Here is a 17,178-nt window from a genome sequence, read left to right on the forward strand (position 1 = left end):
TTTCAGAGAGAGAGAGAGAGAGAGAGAGAAAGAGAGAGAGAGAGAGGGAGGGAGGGAGGGAGGGAGGAGCTAGAGGGAGAGAGACTGTGTGTGTGTATGTGTGTGTGTGTGTGTGTGTGTGTGTGTGTGTGTTGTGTGACCTAGGAATCAGAAAGGAGGCTGGGATCTTTTCCTAGATCTAGCAAAACACATAATTATCTTTCTTCCTTTGGCACATGCTGACCTGCCAAACCCATGAGCAGAAAAGGGCTTTCAGCTTGCTGCTGTCCTGCCTGTTAGAAGGTCTGTGTCCAGTTCCTGGTGATATGGCTTACATATGAAGAACAACCTTGCCCTTGCAAAGGATATTGTATTAAAATTTAGATCTCTCTAGCTGGTGTGCCATTTGGAGATACTCTGGAAACTTCAGGATATGGGATTAAACCAGAAATCCCGAGTCCTGTGAAGCATCTTTAGGGGTACGTTCCTTTCTCCTCATCACTTCTTCCATGAGGACCATAGTCTCTGCCTCCTGTAGCCACCATAGCCACCACTATGAAGTGGTGTATCACTGTAGGTCTGGAAATACTCAGCCAAGTAACCTTTCGCTGAAACCTCTAAAGCTGTGAGCCTTTATATGTCTTCCCTACCTTAAGTGTTTCTTCTGTCAGGCATCTTAGTTGGTGATGAGAAAGTTAATGAACATACACAAAGACTTAGAAAACTACTGACTAGGAAAGCTTCAGAGTCATTTACACACACCAAGATAATGTTTCTTTTCATCTTACAACCTGCTGTGACTTACAGGGCTAAAACAGTTTTCTTAGGTCTGTAAGATACAGAAAGAGATAGAGACATTTTGACCACAGGACCTTTGCACCTGCACTTTGCAAGGTCTAGTATATTCTTACTCTGATTGACATTTCATCTTATCTTTATCATTTCTAATATCATCTCCGTACAAAAGTTTCTGCAGCCTCCCTGCTAAAAGTTGCAGCTCCTACTCACAGGCTGTCTTTTGGTTGCACATTAAGCAATATTTTTCTATTTATGTATAATAAATATGAATATATAATACATTTGTATAAATATTGGCCTATTTTCTACTCCTGGTAAAAGTTCCCTAAAACTCTTATATTTTTCTAAATAATATGAATGGGAAAAGGGCATTTTTGTTATATATTTTTTCATTTTGTCCTCTGGGTCTTAGAAAAACCTAGAGAGAGAAAGGTGCTACTTATTAATAACCAACCCTTTTAATAATACTTCAATATATTTTAATCAAGTGACAATTATTTTAATCAAGTCTCTTGATAACTCTGGGAGGGGAGATCATTGCCAGTGGACGACCTCTGGGATTAGAGAGTTGAAACTTTCAACCCCATCCCTAAGTTGAACAAGAAGAAAGATGCAGGGGTTGAATTAGTCAGCTATAGTTGATTAGTCATCTAGTATCCCTGTGGGACAGTCCCCTAGCCATGGAAAATAACTTAGGGTGTGGAGAGCAGATCAGGACACTGGGAAGATGTGGTGGTCGAGAAGGGTGGAGTTTCAAGTATTCTTCATTTGGTCAAGTTCACTGTTCCCCAGCTTCTAAGTACGGACTTAATGAATTAGTTTGTGTAAAAAATTTAATATATGAGTTTATTTTATACTGTTTTGCATATTCTTCAAGAGAATCCAGGAGGTAATATTTAAGGGGTTTGTGTATCTTTTAGGTGTTGGTTAGTTTGGTTTTGATCGTGGTTAAATCGTGTACCTGACATACAAGAAGCTTGTGAAGGAGAACGAATGAATTTGTTTTCCCTCTTTGCTGTTTCTCGACTATCTTCTTGAACTTCTGCCCTGTCCGTGCCTCCTTCCCCTCCCCCAGCAATCTTTCCTTCTTTACCTTCTCTTTTCTGTCCACCAGCAAAGATGTTAACCAGTTCCTCGTCCTTCAAATGCGTTTCTCCTCCAACTCAGTTCTAGACTTTCCTATGCTGTTGAACTGTGTGAAAACGGAAGCTTCAGGCTGGCTTCTGCTTTGCGTTCCCATTCGCCCATCAAGTGATCCGCCCTCTCTGTGTTCCCATTCACCTGTCCCTGTCAAGTAATCAGCCCTCTCTATGTTCCCATTCGCCCATCAAGTGTTCCGCCCTTTCTGCGTGCGCCTTCGTTTCCTTCAGTTCTACTGGTAGGACTTTCTATCACCGTAACTAAATTCTTGCAAAGCAAAAGAAAACTGCTTTAAAAGATGCAAGATTTATTTTGGCTATAGTTAGAGTCTGGTGGTGGTGGTCTGGCTCCATGACCCTGGGCCTGAGGTGAGTTGAACAATGTCCTTTCGGAATTACATAGTATAGTGGCGTAGTCCGCCATAGCGTGGTAGACAGAAAGCAGAAAGAGAAGGAGCTAACAACAGGATACATCTGAAAAGGGACACGTCTTGTAACCTACTTTCTCCAGCGAGGTCCTAACTATCTATCTCTAGCACTCCCCGAACAACCGTGCCAGTGGCAGAAAGACGTCTCTTCAGAGCATGAGACATAGGGGTATCTGTATTGAAACCCTAACTGTCTCTCACATTGATATTTCTACAGCCTTTGATTGTCGAGAGCATCATTGTTCTGGTCACTTGTCCTATTTGGAGCTCAGGACATTTCCCTTCATGTTGTGCTCCCTTTCTTGTCCTCTGTGACTGCTGTCTGCCTTCAACTACTCCATGTTTTCTTAAAAGAAATCACATTGTATTCTGACTTTTATTGGCAAATTCGATTTATTTCATTGTAAGTAATCCCAGAACTTAGAAAACTGAGCCAGGAGAATTAATAGGTGTTCCAAGCCAGCCTGGGTTATAATATGCAACCCTGTATTTAAAAAGTAAAGTAAAATTAAACAAAGAGCCCAAATCCAAACAACCTTGAATTTAGTAATCTCAACAAATAAGTTTACATCAGCAATTGCAATGTGCGGTTCTTAAAACTCACATCCCCTCACAAGATCTAGTTGTGAAGACTCTAGCTGAATATCATGGAAAGCCTTCTCCTCCTCCTCTTCCTCCTCCTCCTTCTCCTCCTCCTCTTCTTCCTCCTCTTCTTCCTCCTCCTCTTCCTCCTCCTCCTTCTCCTCCTCCTCTTCTTCCTCCTCTTCCTCCTCCTCCTCTTCCTCCTCCTCCTCCTCTTCCTCCTTCTCCTCCTTCTCCTCCTCCTCTTCCTCCTCCTCCTCCTCTTCCTCCTTCTCCTCCTTCTCCTCCTCCTCTTCCTCCTCCTCCTCCTCTTCCTCCTCCTCCTCCTCTTCCTCCTTCTCCTCCTTCTCCTCCTCCTCTTCCTCCTCCTCCTCCTCTTCCTCCTTCTCCTCCTTCTCCTCCTCCTCTTTCTCCTCCTCCTCCTCTTCCTCCTCCTCCTCCTCTTCCTCCTCCTCCTCTTCCTCCTCCTCCTCCTCCTCCTCTTCCTCCTCCTCCTTTTCCTCCCCCTCCTCTTCCTCCTCCTCCTCTTCCTCCTCTTCCTCCTCTTCCTTCTCTTCCTCCTCCTTCTCTTCCTCCTCCTCCTCTTCCTCCTCCTCTTCCTCCTCCTCCTCTTCCTCCTCTTCCTCCCCCTCCTCTTCCTCCTCCTCCTCTTCCTCCTCCTCCTCTTCCTCCCCCTCCTCCTCCTCTTCCTCCTCTTCCTCCTCCTTCTCTTCCTCCTCCTCTTCCTCCTCCTCTTCCTCCTCCTCCTCCTCCTCTTCCTCCCCCTCCTCTTCCTCCTCCTCCTCTTCCTCCTCTTCCTCCTCTTCCTCCTCCTTCTCTTCCTCCTCCTCCTCTTCCTCCTCCTCTTCCTCCTCCTCCTCTTCCTCCTCCTCTTCCTCCTCCTCCTCCTCTTCCTCCTCCTCTTCCTCTTCCTCCTCTTCCTCCTTCTCCTCCTCTTCTTCCTCCTCCTCCTCCTCCCTGAGGACTAGCTTTCATTGTACTAGAGGGTATTATATAAGCTTCCAAGACATGCAAGCAACCAATAGCCCTTCCCAGCTATGACATCTACAAACCACAATGATGACTAACATATCACAATAACCCTAAGGGTGCCTAGTGTCCCTTACACCTTGGTGGTGACAACTCCTTAAATGGATTCAAGGCCTATTCAATAAAAGTAGAATCAACCTGGGTTCTAGAAACACAACCAGCTACATGGGGAATAGCAAGCTTATAGATCCCAGAGAAGACCCGATTACCACCAGTCTACTATATGAGCACAATCACCTACTGAATTTAAAATATGTATCTGTATTCTCATAGCCACGCATCCAACAAACTTCTCTTTGCAACAGATGGAGATCCTTGGAGAAGATGGATGGAGAGCATTACCACAACTGGTGAAAGAACAGAGAGGACCAATGGTTAGCGATGCCCAGCCTCAGACAATACATCTACAGACCACTTCTGCACCTAAGGCTCACGGAACAGTGTGGCATAGGGGACAGGAAGATTGTTAGAGGCAGAGGACCAGGAAGTCACCTGTGAGAATGTGTCTCCTAGGAATGAGAGGGAAGCTTTGCCCATGACACCTCAGCGCTATGGCTGCCTAAACAAGACCTGAAGAAGGACACCACCAGAAGGGGGAGATCTCAAGGGCCCCTGCCCTCAGACAGTGCCGAACCCCAGAGAAATAGCCCTTCAGGAGGATAAGTCCCCTAATAGGTTATCTGATACGAAATGGTCAGTCCTGAAATCACATTCACATACAAGGAACAGAAAACAATCAGAGCAGGTTGTATTTAGATATTCAGGCATATTTCAAGAGAGAGCAAGTGCTAACGCCTAGAATGGGACATATTGGAAGGAGAAAAGTGAAGAAGAAATGATGTAAACTTAATTAAAATACATATTAAAAGATCATGTCCCCTGACTCTTTTCCTGGAGTTTAAGTATTGGACTTTAGAATGTCTACCCACTGTGCCTTCTGCTAATGAAGAAGCTGTGGTATGGGTTACAGATCCACATGCTGATGAACCACTTCCTTAAAATGGAACGGGGAGCTGGGAGTCGTCATATACCTCTTCAATCCCAGCACACAGGAGGGAGAAAAAGGTGGGTCTCTGTAAATTTAAGGCAAGTATGGTCTGCATAGCAAGCTCTAAGCCAGGCAGATTACATAGTTCTCACTGACCCTGACCCTTGGCTAAAATAAATAAGGATTTGGTGCTAATTTGTCTGTCATGAGCCCTCCTGTGTATAAGTGATATCACTCAGAGAAGTTATACACTTCCTCTCTGTCCTCTTAAAGGATGACATAAAAGGCCAGAGCTGTCTGATACGTATGTTGATTACAGGATTATAAATAAAAATAAATCCAGGAATAGCACCTGCAACATCTGGTGTTTGATAAATGTTTACTGCTGCAGTCACAAGAGAATCTGGGGAAGGCCCTGCAATCATGTGGGAGAGGGTTCTCTCTAAAGCTTCAGGGAGAAGGTAGTCTTGTGGTGAGTTTTAAAAAAATGAGGAGGAGGATCCAGCTGCATCAGGGTAGAAGGTGTAAAAGCCAGAGGACCAGGACGTCAGCCATGAGAATGTGTCTCCTAGGAACAAGAGGGGAGTCCAAGATAACAAGTAGTGAAATAAAAGATAAAACTCTATGCTGTGTGTAAGAAAATTTAAGAGATATTTAAAGACTGTAGATTTTATGCTGCTAGGTTTTAAGAATCAATAGGTGTAGACCTTGGTGTAGATCAAGGAGGACATTGACTATTTTGCTAATATTTTTAATTTTCTTTTATATTAGATATTTTATCATATTTATTAGTTTCCACAAGTGTTTTATTTATTGCTTTGAAAGGAAACAAACAAAACAATAGTGGTGACACCAAAAATTAAATTGAGGGCAGCATATTTAAATTCATTTCTATATTTTCTGATTACATATATTAGGTAGCAGATTTAAAAATCTCTCTCACTCCAGGAAATGGGAGGAAAAAGAATACCAATCAGCTGAGAGCTGAGGTCTTAACATTAAAATGTGTTTTACAATTTATTCATTACATTTGTAACTGACCCATATAATAGGTTGAGCATGTTTATTGCAGGTATTAATTCAGAATGTCTACAGCATTAGGGTGAAGTAGGATGTCAAAACCATTTAGTGAAATCTATATTCTGATTAAGACTACGTGTGCTGAGTTGCTCATTCATTCAAGTAGTCATGGGTGATAACAATCCATCTTATGTTTATATACTACATTTAATCACGAGAGTCCAGACCATTTGGTAAACTAAAATTTCTCATTGTTCAACCGTAACAGTATTAGTAAATAAAGAAATAACCTAATACAAAATATAGAAACCTGATTAAAAAAATACCTGGCATAAAATAAATACCATGAATTCAAATTAATGATCTGGTTTATATACAACATAAACTCTTAGAGTTGAACCATCTGAAGAAATCCAGAAGGGACCTTGGCAATTCCTTCTATGACCATTTTGTTTTACAGATAACAAAACTCACTTCTGTGGCTTTGATTATTTTTTTTTTTGCTGGTTTCCACAATATAACAACATTATTTTTATGCTAGAGCTTACAAAAGTAATATATATTTTAAAGTGATATGACAAATATATATGATTAAGGTTGTATTATCACCACTATTCAGTTTGGAAATTAAGATGGTAAGAGCCCCATCGATGAAATACCTAAGGCATTACCATGCTCACTGCTAGGGAATTGTCAGGTGAAAGTCAGGAATGTTCTAAAGTAATTTGGAATCTAATCAAGGCCAAGCCTTCATATTCACTCCCACTCTGACGTAAAAATCTACTATATCTCCTGATCTCTTCTAGAGAAAGAGCCAGTGGCAAGCCTTTATCAGCATTTGGAGGGTTCTCTCCAAAACATACAAGGCCCCATACACTGTCTCCACATTTGTCTCTTAATGCTTGGGACCACAGATATACCAGGTTTAGAACTTTTAATATTATATTTTGTAAACATGAGATATATGGGAGTGGGAGACAAGTCTAAATACAATTTTTTGAAGTTCTGTGTGGACTTTATTATGTAATTTTATACATTTTGTTTGCTTGTTTTTGAGACAGGGTCTTATTACTATATAGTATGTAGGCCATACAATACTATATACTATTCTATTCTATACTATACTATACTATACTATACTATACTATACTATACTATACTATACTATACTATACTATACTTGCCTGGAACTCACTATGCAGACAACATTTGAAATAATCCTATACAGGAAATAAATCTCATTCTACTAAAAATATCCAGTTTCTGATTTTGGAATGTTTTAAGATTAGACACCCTCAGCACCCATATGCATCTATGAGTTAAACCTGAGATACTGAGTTGATTCCAAAATTCTGAGAAGTCTCTAATATGAGGAAAATGTAGGCAACTTCCTCCACGTGTCTCTTGCCTTATTCCCACTTACAACAGAAGTCTTTATTCCAATTCCCATTTGAACTTCTAGCCAAGTCTTAATGAATGCAATCTTAATAAGATGGACCTGCCAATTGATCTTTTTCTTCTACCTTCATTCTTCATCTACAGAATCTTACGAAATAATCATCTTAAGCTGTCAAATTTGTGGCTAGCTTAAACCCATTCACCCTTACTCAAACAACTGGTCATACCCAGCAATTATATTTCACTTCTACGGTGCAGGTATTTTCCTCTTGTATTCTCTGATTCACTGAGTTCTTTTTTGTTTTCCACTGAGTTCTTAAAGGTCATCGGAGTATATAGTGGGATATTAAAATATAAAGCTTTGGGGACCTGAGACATGACACCCAGAAAGAAGTCAGTGCATTCCAGAAACGTAAGTGACCATAGAAGAGGGTGACTCTGGAGATGGCTCTTCAGTGAGTGATTGTCTCTCAAACCATTGGGCAGAGTTAACAGGGCATGTTAAATGTTCTCAGTGGGCTACTAGCATCAATAGCAAGAGTTCAGGGCAGAGGACAAGATCGTATGATTAGTGGTCACCAGCTGCTAGGTGTTGTGAATATGACATTATTTTTGAGAGACTCTGAAAGAGCGGAAACCATGTTTGAATGGCTTCAACTTAGAGCAGAGCTTCACCATTGGATCAGCCTAAGTGTGTGAGGCAGGGATTCTGCTCAGTCAAACTTGCCTGCGGGAAGCTGGACCATCGTTCCTCATGGAGGATAAGGATAGAGAAGTTTATCGGGTGCTGCTCCAATTGTCCACCTATGTTATATTATGATTGTAGTTTGTATTCATTTACCTTGTGTTTGGCTGAAACTATCTCTGCATTCCTTGATGCAGCAGGATCTGTAGCCCTGGAGACACTCAATATTATTTTCCATTTGCTACCTTGAACTGATTCAACAGACCATTGTCTCCCAGACAGTTGTATGGTGAGATTAGCAGGAACGAGGAGGGCTGGTTAAATACTTGGCATCTTAAGGAGTACTTTCACATAGTTCCTGAGTCTGTCTTTTCAAAAGGATACAAATATTATAGTTTTAACTTCTAAGCAGAAATAGAAGCCTCAAATACATGATATATTTTGTATGTGAATTTGGTGAGGTCAGAGCAGGATGCAGGACTAAGATTTCCTCATCTAGGGTTTAGTGAACCAGTGAGAACATGACGCATGGCAATCCTAGCTAAGGAGAGCGAAACCTGACTCCATAAGTTGCAAACATGGAAAGTGGGGTGAATAAGCCTCAGACTCAGAAGTTGGTAGAGTTAGGGGAAGAGCTGGGCCACACGTGCAGAGGATGTGGGTGGCCTTGACTATAGGCACGGCTGTGCTATTGTCAGGGGTGACCCTGTTGGGTGGCTCCAAGCCAAAGTTTTCAAGAATGTGTGACTGCAAAAATACTGACAGTACCAAAGTACCCAGTACAGTGCTGCAGACTCGGAAGGCTTTCGCTTCCAAGTGGCTCATACCAGTCATCTCAGGTGTGGATATCCTGCTCTGACTGAATCCCAGGCTTTCCACTTTTGACTGAAAACTTCAGTCTCTGTCTGTCTGTCTGTCTGTCTGTCTGTCTCCCTGGGTCTGCCTCTTTCTGTCTCTGTCTCTATCTTAGTCTTTCTCTGCCTCTGTGTCTGTCTGTCTTTCTGTTTGTCTATCTGTTTTTCTGTCTATGTCTCTGTCTCTCTCTCTCTCTGACATAATACATAATAAGTAATTTTCAGATGACCATTCCCCAGTCCAGCCTCATCTGGGTGATGTGGGATAACTGGCCCTAAAGACATTAGAGTAGGAGAGCTGCCCCTGCCCCTTGCCAACTAAGGTATTCTGGAGAGTGGGTACCACCCATCAGTGTGACCACACACACACAAACACATACACACACACACCCTCCAGAAAACACAGTAGATCTGGCCCTGAGAGCGTGAGAACTGGAGAGATGGCTCTGCCCTCTGTAGCATTTAGAAACCTAGTTTGGCCAGTGCTGGTGAGACCAGCCTGGTGGTGTGGGTATGTGAGAGCTGTCCACTGACCAGCTCAGATGTTTCTCAGGCCTAGATCCAGAGGGTATTCTGATTAGTATTGAAAACTGCACCATCAGAAGGAGTTTCATGGTACTGTAATCCAAGTCAAATGTCCATGGCTAGGAAGGTCATAAACCCTAGGTTTGAACCTACTATTGTTATTTTACTAAAACACCATGCTGTCTGTCAATTTCTTTCTAAATATTTTTGTTTACCCTTATAGATTTGGACTACTCTCTGCTTTGGCTTGAGATGCTTCTTTCTGAAGTGGGCAGAAATGTTCCCCTCACAACTTCATGAGTTGACTAGTCATATTACTAAAATTAACAAACCGTGAGCTTGGGCCTAAAGAAGGGACATCTGTCCCAATATCCTCACCACCGCCAAGATCAGGAACATCAAAGATGAGGAGAGAGGATGTAAGAGCTAGATAATGGGGAGACAAATTCAAGAGTCAACATGGCTATTGAAGCCATGAACTCACACCAGATGGGGTTGTCTATGCAAGACCTGCACAAGATTAGTCTAGCCCCAAATCCATCATGGATGGGAAGTCGTTTTCCAAGCCTCATCCCTTCCTAAGGAGCTGTTGGCAGTTCAGAGCAGTTTGTGGAGGAAGGCTCAGTCTCTTTTTTCTCTTCAGAATGTGGAAACACTGGTAGATTTCTCATTCCCCATTGGATAGTCCTATATCAATGCATGTATCTATTGCACTAATTGTACTTAGTGCTCTCTAATAGGGCAGGGGAGAGAAAGAGAGAGAGAGAGGGGGGGGAATATGAAGTTGTGAGGGGAACATATTTGCAGGGAATTTATAGAAAGTTGGAGGAGGGAAATGAGGGAAATTTCATTGTATACTTACATGAAATTCTTAATAATAAAAAAGCATTATTCAAAAATGTTCGACTGTGTAAGTCTAAGTTTTCTATATTAGGCTAGAAAATGATATTGTCAACAGACAAGTGTTTGGTCTCTGATATGCTGTAGCTATTGCTTTATTTGTTTGTTTTCCAACACTACATATGTAAAGGAGTAGATCTCAGAAGTCAGGGGTGGGGCAGGAAGTGTAGAACTGAGGTAGAACTTTATGAGAGGGGCTTATGTTATTGGAGGTTGACTTCAAAGGGGATTGACGTGTGTGGCCTCTGTTCTAGTTCATAATGTGACCCTCTCAGCATGCCTGCTCTGCTCAGATGGTGCAGCGTTAGTCACCTTCAACAGAGGCCAAGTCTGTGAGGCTTTCTGATCTCGGCTTTCAATCTCTATATTTCTGAGGTTAAAACAAAAATAAACTAAACAAAAAACCAAAACTTTCTACTCCATAAATAGCCCATGTCAGGTATTTCATTATAGTAATAGAATGCTGATAATGCACTTTTGTGCTTTTAAATATATCATTATCCACTCTCTAACACAGCTTATACTTCTACCATTATCTCACAATCATTTTTGAGCAGATATTCACTTGCATTAAAAGAATAGAATAATAAATATTTCTCATGTTATGAATCTTCTTCATGAAAAATACCCAAGAGGTAAAACACTGGCACCTAAAATTAAAGGAATAAAAATGCATAAACTTCTTAATGTATAGATAAAAGGAGAACTCAATGCTTTCTTCATAAAGGATTCCTTTTCTAAGAAAGTATTTCAACTAAAATATCTGGTAAACAAAAACAATCTCAAAGCATTTTTACAAAAGTTTTAATAATTTACTGTAATTCCTTTCTTCCTTTTAAAGGATGTATAGATATAAAAGTCATTTACATAAACCTGATATTCAGCAATATAGAATTTTTTTCAAAATGACTAAGGTTCCAGTGTTGCTGTATTGACTAATATTAGATACTAAATTTCTGAGAAAAATGAAATCTTAAGTATTATATGATTAAATTGGGAATCAGACCAAACCACAAGTTTTTCAGAAGCTGTCCTAATGAGGATAAAGAGTTCAGAAAGCCTTCAGTCTGAGAAAGTTTGTAGATTTGGGGTAGGGCATTTCAGAGAACTACGAACTTAGAGGCTTGAAGCAAGAAACAAAGGTGTGTAAGATCTGAACACAATCCAAAGACAAATCTTAAATATACTTAATGTGGGAGAAATGTCTTCTGATGTCTTCAGTGAGAGCAACTTCCAGATGTCAAACTATTCAAATTCAGCAATAAAATAGGCAAGACTGTGCTTTCCTCTGTGTGTGGTTTATTTGGTTGGGTTTTGTTTTGTTTTGTTTGGGTTTTTTTTTCTTTTTTTCTTTTTGTTCTTCTTGTTGTTTTATTTTGTCATTGTTGTTTGTAGGACAGAAATTTGAAGGCCAAATATTTATTACGTATCCTCATTTCTCCTTGTAACTGAGAGGAGTCTTTTTTCAAAGACTCCTTGCTCTCCCCAGCTGTGGAAAGTCAAGACAAGAATCCGGGCAGCACACCATACTGGTCATGGCTGTGGATAAGTATTTCCAAGATATCCAATTCATACCCAAACCCCCAGTAGACAGGAAATTCTGTTGGTAACTTGGGTATAAAGATGTCCTAGGAAGGTTGTGCTGTCGTATGTCGGTTTTCCCTCCCAGGTGCCTGGTGCTTTTATCTCATTGCCGTTGATGCCATCCTTAACCAGCTTTGAGTCCTTGGTCTTCTAACATGCACTGAAGACCAGGCATCCCCCAGGAATCTCCCAGGATTTCAGCATCACACTGAGGCCATGTGCATTCAAGACCAGACATCCCTCCAGTAACCTCGAGGATTTCAGCATCACACTGAGACTGCTGAAGTTTCCAGATTCTTGGACTGGATTCCCAGCTTCTCCAGCACGCAGACAGACACTGCTGGGTTAGCCAGATGTTATTCAATATAAAACATTCCAGTCACCGAATTAGTGCACACATATTATACTCAATCATTTCTTCTGTTAGTGTCTTCTGTATAAGTGAAAATGTGCTTAAAAGAGGGGCATAGAAGTCTAAAATGGCCATTCTACCACATATACAAATGAGGGATTCTTAAAGAAATAGATGATTCCTGGTCTAGGGCAGAAAAGATTGAAAACGAATCTGAAATGCATGCCTATGTCAGGAATAGGTGCGTATGCATGACTTTTGGTGACATGTCAAAGAGAGGCAGCAGCTGATCTGAGGGACTCTTTATAACAACCAATGAATCAATGGAACATCAAAAGTGATAATGCTTACTATGAATGGATATATCAGAACACTTCAAGTTTGTGACTCTATAATTACACTAAAAAAAAAAAAATCAGTGATTACCACTAGGTGTTGCTAGGGTACCAATTCATTATTCCACAAAGACACTAAGAGAAAAAGAGCAGGAGAACTTCCTTCCAGCAAAGAGCTAGGGAAACAAAGCTCCACTCTAATAAAGAATTGGAGCTACTAATGCAGAAAGAAAAACAGCCACAAATAAATAAAATGGTGACTTCTCAACTTCAAATTATGTAACATAGACAAACTACCTAAAATTGCTAGAAAACTCTGATGTGATTGATAAAACTTCTTGACTTGGATGCAACACTCAATTTCATTTTGAAATTGAGAGCGAAAGAGATGGGAGGAGTTGAAAGGAGGTGGGTGAATATGATCAATATATACATTTCACAAATGTGTAAAATGTTCAAAGGAAAAAAATATCATTTTAAAGATATACAATAATTAGAACTACTAGTAGTGTATGTCTTTTGATACATTGATAAACAAGTTTCTAAGTGAGAGCATCAAGATGATAGAATAAAATTTTACACTTCTCCGTTCATAAGAAAACAACAATTAGAACATTCAACCATTGGCAAAAATGTAACAGCTAAATCTGAGTGATAGGTAAAGATTCAGTAAAGAGGACAGCAAAAACTACCTCACACTACCTGGTCATGCCTGCCCATACCTGCACAGCGTAGCCTAGACACAGATGCCCTCAGTGTGAGGGTAGTCTAGTGAAAAGCACACTCTCTTTCTCAGAACCCATTGACAGCTCTGTCTCAATGACCTCCCAGAACCAGGCTAGTCCATGAAAATCTGTCATCAGGTCAAACTTAGATGGTAAGTGGGCTCTCAAAGCAGCTCCTGAGAATTCAGTTCAGTCCAAACAAAGGCTGATTACAAGGGGATTCCCGAATATTTATTACTGATTTCTCAGTAAAACCTCCAGGGATAAGGGAAAGACACATTCAGTGCCAAGTGAACAAAAGCCAAAATTTCCAAGAAGGAATGCTATTCCCTGTGTCTCAAAGATAAACAAAAGGTGTGCTGTCAGACAAACACAAGTCCTGAAGTTTATCATCAGTATATATTTAAAAATGAATGAATGCTAAGAAATCACAAAAAAAAAGAAACTTAATTGAAAGATAACATAATCAAATTCAGACCACCACAGTAAAGTGATGCTCCAGGGATCACTGTGAATGAAACTAGAAAAGTTAAAATATAAAATGATTAAAAATAAGCCACGATTGCATATCAGTGAATTAATTTTTGACTGATTCATAATTTTATGGAGAGCTGCAGCTAATGGAAACTGGATGTGGGACCAGTTGAGGGGAACGGATTCCCCTGCTCTCCCTCTCATGTTTCTTTGCTGTTTCTCTGGCTTGCCTTTCCTTCTCATCCATCATGGAGTAAAAATTTCTGAACCACCACTTTCTCTGAGCACCACATTCTGCCTGACTAAGGGGCACTGGAGAAAGTTGACCACAGATTGAAACCTCCAAATCCATGAGCACAAATACATCTTGTATTTTTAAGTTGATTTTCTCTTAGTCTTTTATCAGAAATCTGACTAGCAGTATTAATACATGTGAAGTGCTCACCATGAGCGCATGCTCTGAGCCCTTGCTTCCTGGTGGGTGGGAATATTTCATGGGAGAATAGAAGATTTAGGATGAGGCGCCTAGCTGGCAGAGGCTTGATGCCTGGTTCTGGCTGATTCCTTACTTTCTAGTTCTGTGATGTCAACAGTCTGAGCCGCATGCATCTGATGCCATCAACTTTATCAAATGCTCCCTACAGTCTGGACAGCTTTGCTGTACCTTCTCTACTGTGATGCACTGAAACCTCTGGGAACACAAGGCACAATAAACCCAGAAGTTAGTCTGTTATACCTTCCAATACAGTGATGCAAAAGTGACCAATACACACACTGACCACCACAGAACAGGAAATAACATCAAATGCAGGCAAGCAGTAGTTCATCAAACAGCAAAATGCACAATCAGAAGAGCAAAGAGATGAGAGGACCTCTAGTAGCAAGAAGGCAAATCACTCACTGACAAAGTGGGAAACTAAAAACCAGACTAAGAATCTGAGTAGACATTTTCCCCAAAGACTTATAGATCACCAAAAGGTTTGTGGAAAATGCTCAACGTCACTGGGAATGAAGGAATGCAAGTCACAACTGTAAGGAAATGCCACCTCATATATTTTGAATGTCCATTATTAAAAAATAAGGCAAGTGGGATGAAAAGGAATCCTTTTCCAGTGTTCTTAGGAAATAAAATTGTTTCAGTTAATTTGAAAACCTCTGAAGAGTTCCTCACAATTTAAAAATAAAATTACCAGACCACCATTGACTCTTTTGGATTTTATATATCTATATATGATCATATATATATTTGATACTACTTATTCAGCATTACTCATAATATCCAATAATAAAAAAATAGTATCCATTATTGTCATGTGAACAAAGAAAGAAAAATGTAAACATACTGGTTTAAAGGAGAATAAATCCTCAGCTGAACTGAGTAGCTATAGCAGTTGATGGCTACTGGGAATGGAGAATTACTTTTATTTAAATGGGACAAGGCTCCAGTAGATCCCATATATCCCATATATCTCATGTATCCCATATATCCCATGTATCCCATGTATCCCATATATCCTATATATCTCATGCATCCCATATATCCCATATATCTCATGTATCCCATATATCCCATGTATCCCATGTATCCCATGTATCCTATATATCTCATGCATCCCATATATCCCATATATCCCCCATATATCCATACACACATGAGCAGCACTAATTGCACTTTAAAAAAATATTTTAAAAATAAAGCAAAAGGACATGAACTTGGTAGGGAGAAATGTGATAAAGTCCATCAGGGGTTGAGGGGGGATGGAAAATAGGGAGGGATATAATCCTTTCCTCTATTTAGGAATATATTTCAGATTTTCTCAAACTATAAAAAATAGTAAAAAGAAGACAATTTTATCATTTATAATAATAAAGTTAAACTGGAGAATACTAAACTAAACAAAATAAGCAAATGACAGAAAATAAACACAGAACAACCTTCTTAGATCAATTTAAACTTGAGGTCATGCAAGATAATACAGAGGAGAAGAATCATTGTCACTACATAGAAAATGAAGGTCATTAGCCAGAGATATGAAGGTTCAATTCTACAGGATAAATTTGCATGATTTAACGTAGAGCATAGTGACCATGGTTAATAACGCTACACTGTATATGTCCACTATATCTTACCAAACACAGGAAAATTTCTAATTATATGAAATGTTAGAGTGATTTAGTTCATTTTATTGATGTAGCAATTTCCCTATATCAAATCATTACATTGGGTGGGGTCTGGGCCGCAAACTTGTAAACTCAAAAAAATAGTGGGAACCTGATTAAAAATAAAAAGTAAGAAGAAAACTGAGGCTACAGCTGAATAGTAAAGAGCTTGTGCAGCAGTCGTGGAACTCTCACTTCTACTCCTGATCCTGTGAAGAAAAATCATACACAATCTATAACTTTCAGCAATTTCACTTTAATTCAGCTGGAGGGAAAGAGGAAGAGATACAAGCCACAACGTATGCAATTTCTGAGCTTCATTTAAGCCTAGTCCATCTGTCCTCTAATAGTAAAGCCAATTAATGTGAAAAATTACAGAAATAAGAAATAATCATGGCTCCGCAAGGATATGATCAAACGAATTCTGCATATAGGTAATTATTCAAGGCACATAACCCTATTAGTTTTCCAAATAAAATGCAAGGAAGAGTCAAAAATATAATAGATTGAAAGAAATGTACAGGCTAGTATTAATATTACAACTCAGTATTTTTTTTAACAACTCAGTATTAGAACACTTGCCTAGAATACACAAACATATACAAGGCCCTAGGTGAGTGCTCTCTCTCTCTCTCTCTCTCTCTCTCTCTCTCTCTCTCTGTGTGTGTGTGTGTGTATGTGTGTGTGTGTGTGTGTGCATGTGTGCATGCGTGTGTTGGTGGAAACAGAAAAAGATTTAATATCTGTGTTGCTGAAGCCAGCAGGAGAAAGAGATGTAATAACTGCCTGTGCCGACAACTTTTACGTAAACTTAACATCATGTAGAATAATTTTGAAAGAGGGAACATAACTGAGAAAATATTTCTAAAGATTGACCTGTGGGCACTGTTATGCATTGATGAGGGAGGACATATGTCATACCGAGAGCTGTCACCCCTGGGCTGGTGGTCCCTAGTGCTTTAAGAAAGCAGGTGGATTTTCTTTCTTAAATGACTAATGATGTTGAGCATTTCTTAAGGTGCTTTGCAGCCATCTGAATTTCTTCAGGTGAAAATTCTTTGTTTAGATCTGTAACATTTTTAATAGGGTTATTTGGTTCCCTGGGGTCTAACTTCTTGAGTACTTTGTATATATTAGATATTAGTCCTCTATCGGATGTAGGGTTGGTGAAGATCTTTTTCCAATTTGTTGGTTGCCATTTTGTCCTTTTGACAGTGTCCTTT

The sequence above is a fragment of the Apodemus sylvaticus genome, chromosome 8, assembly GCF_947179515.1.
Source record: "Apodemus sylvaticus chromosome 8, mApoSyl1.1, whole genome shotgun sequence".
Lineage (NCBI taxonomy): Eukaryota > Metazoa > Chordata > Mammalia > Rodentia > Muridae > Apodemus > Apodemus sylvaticus.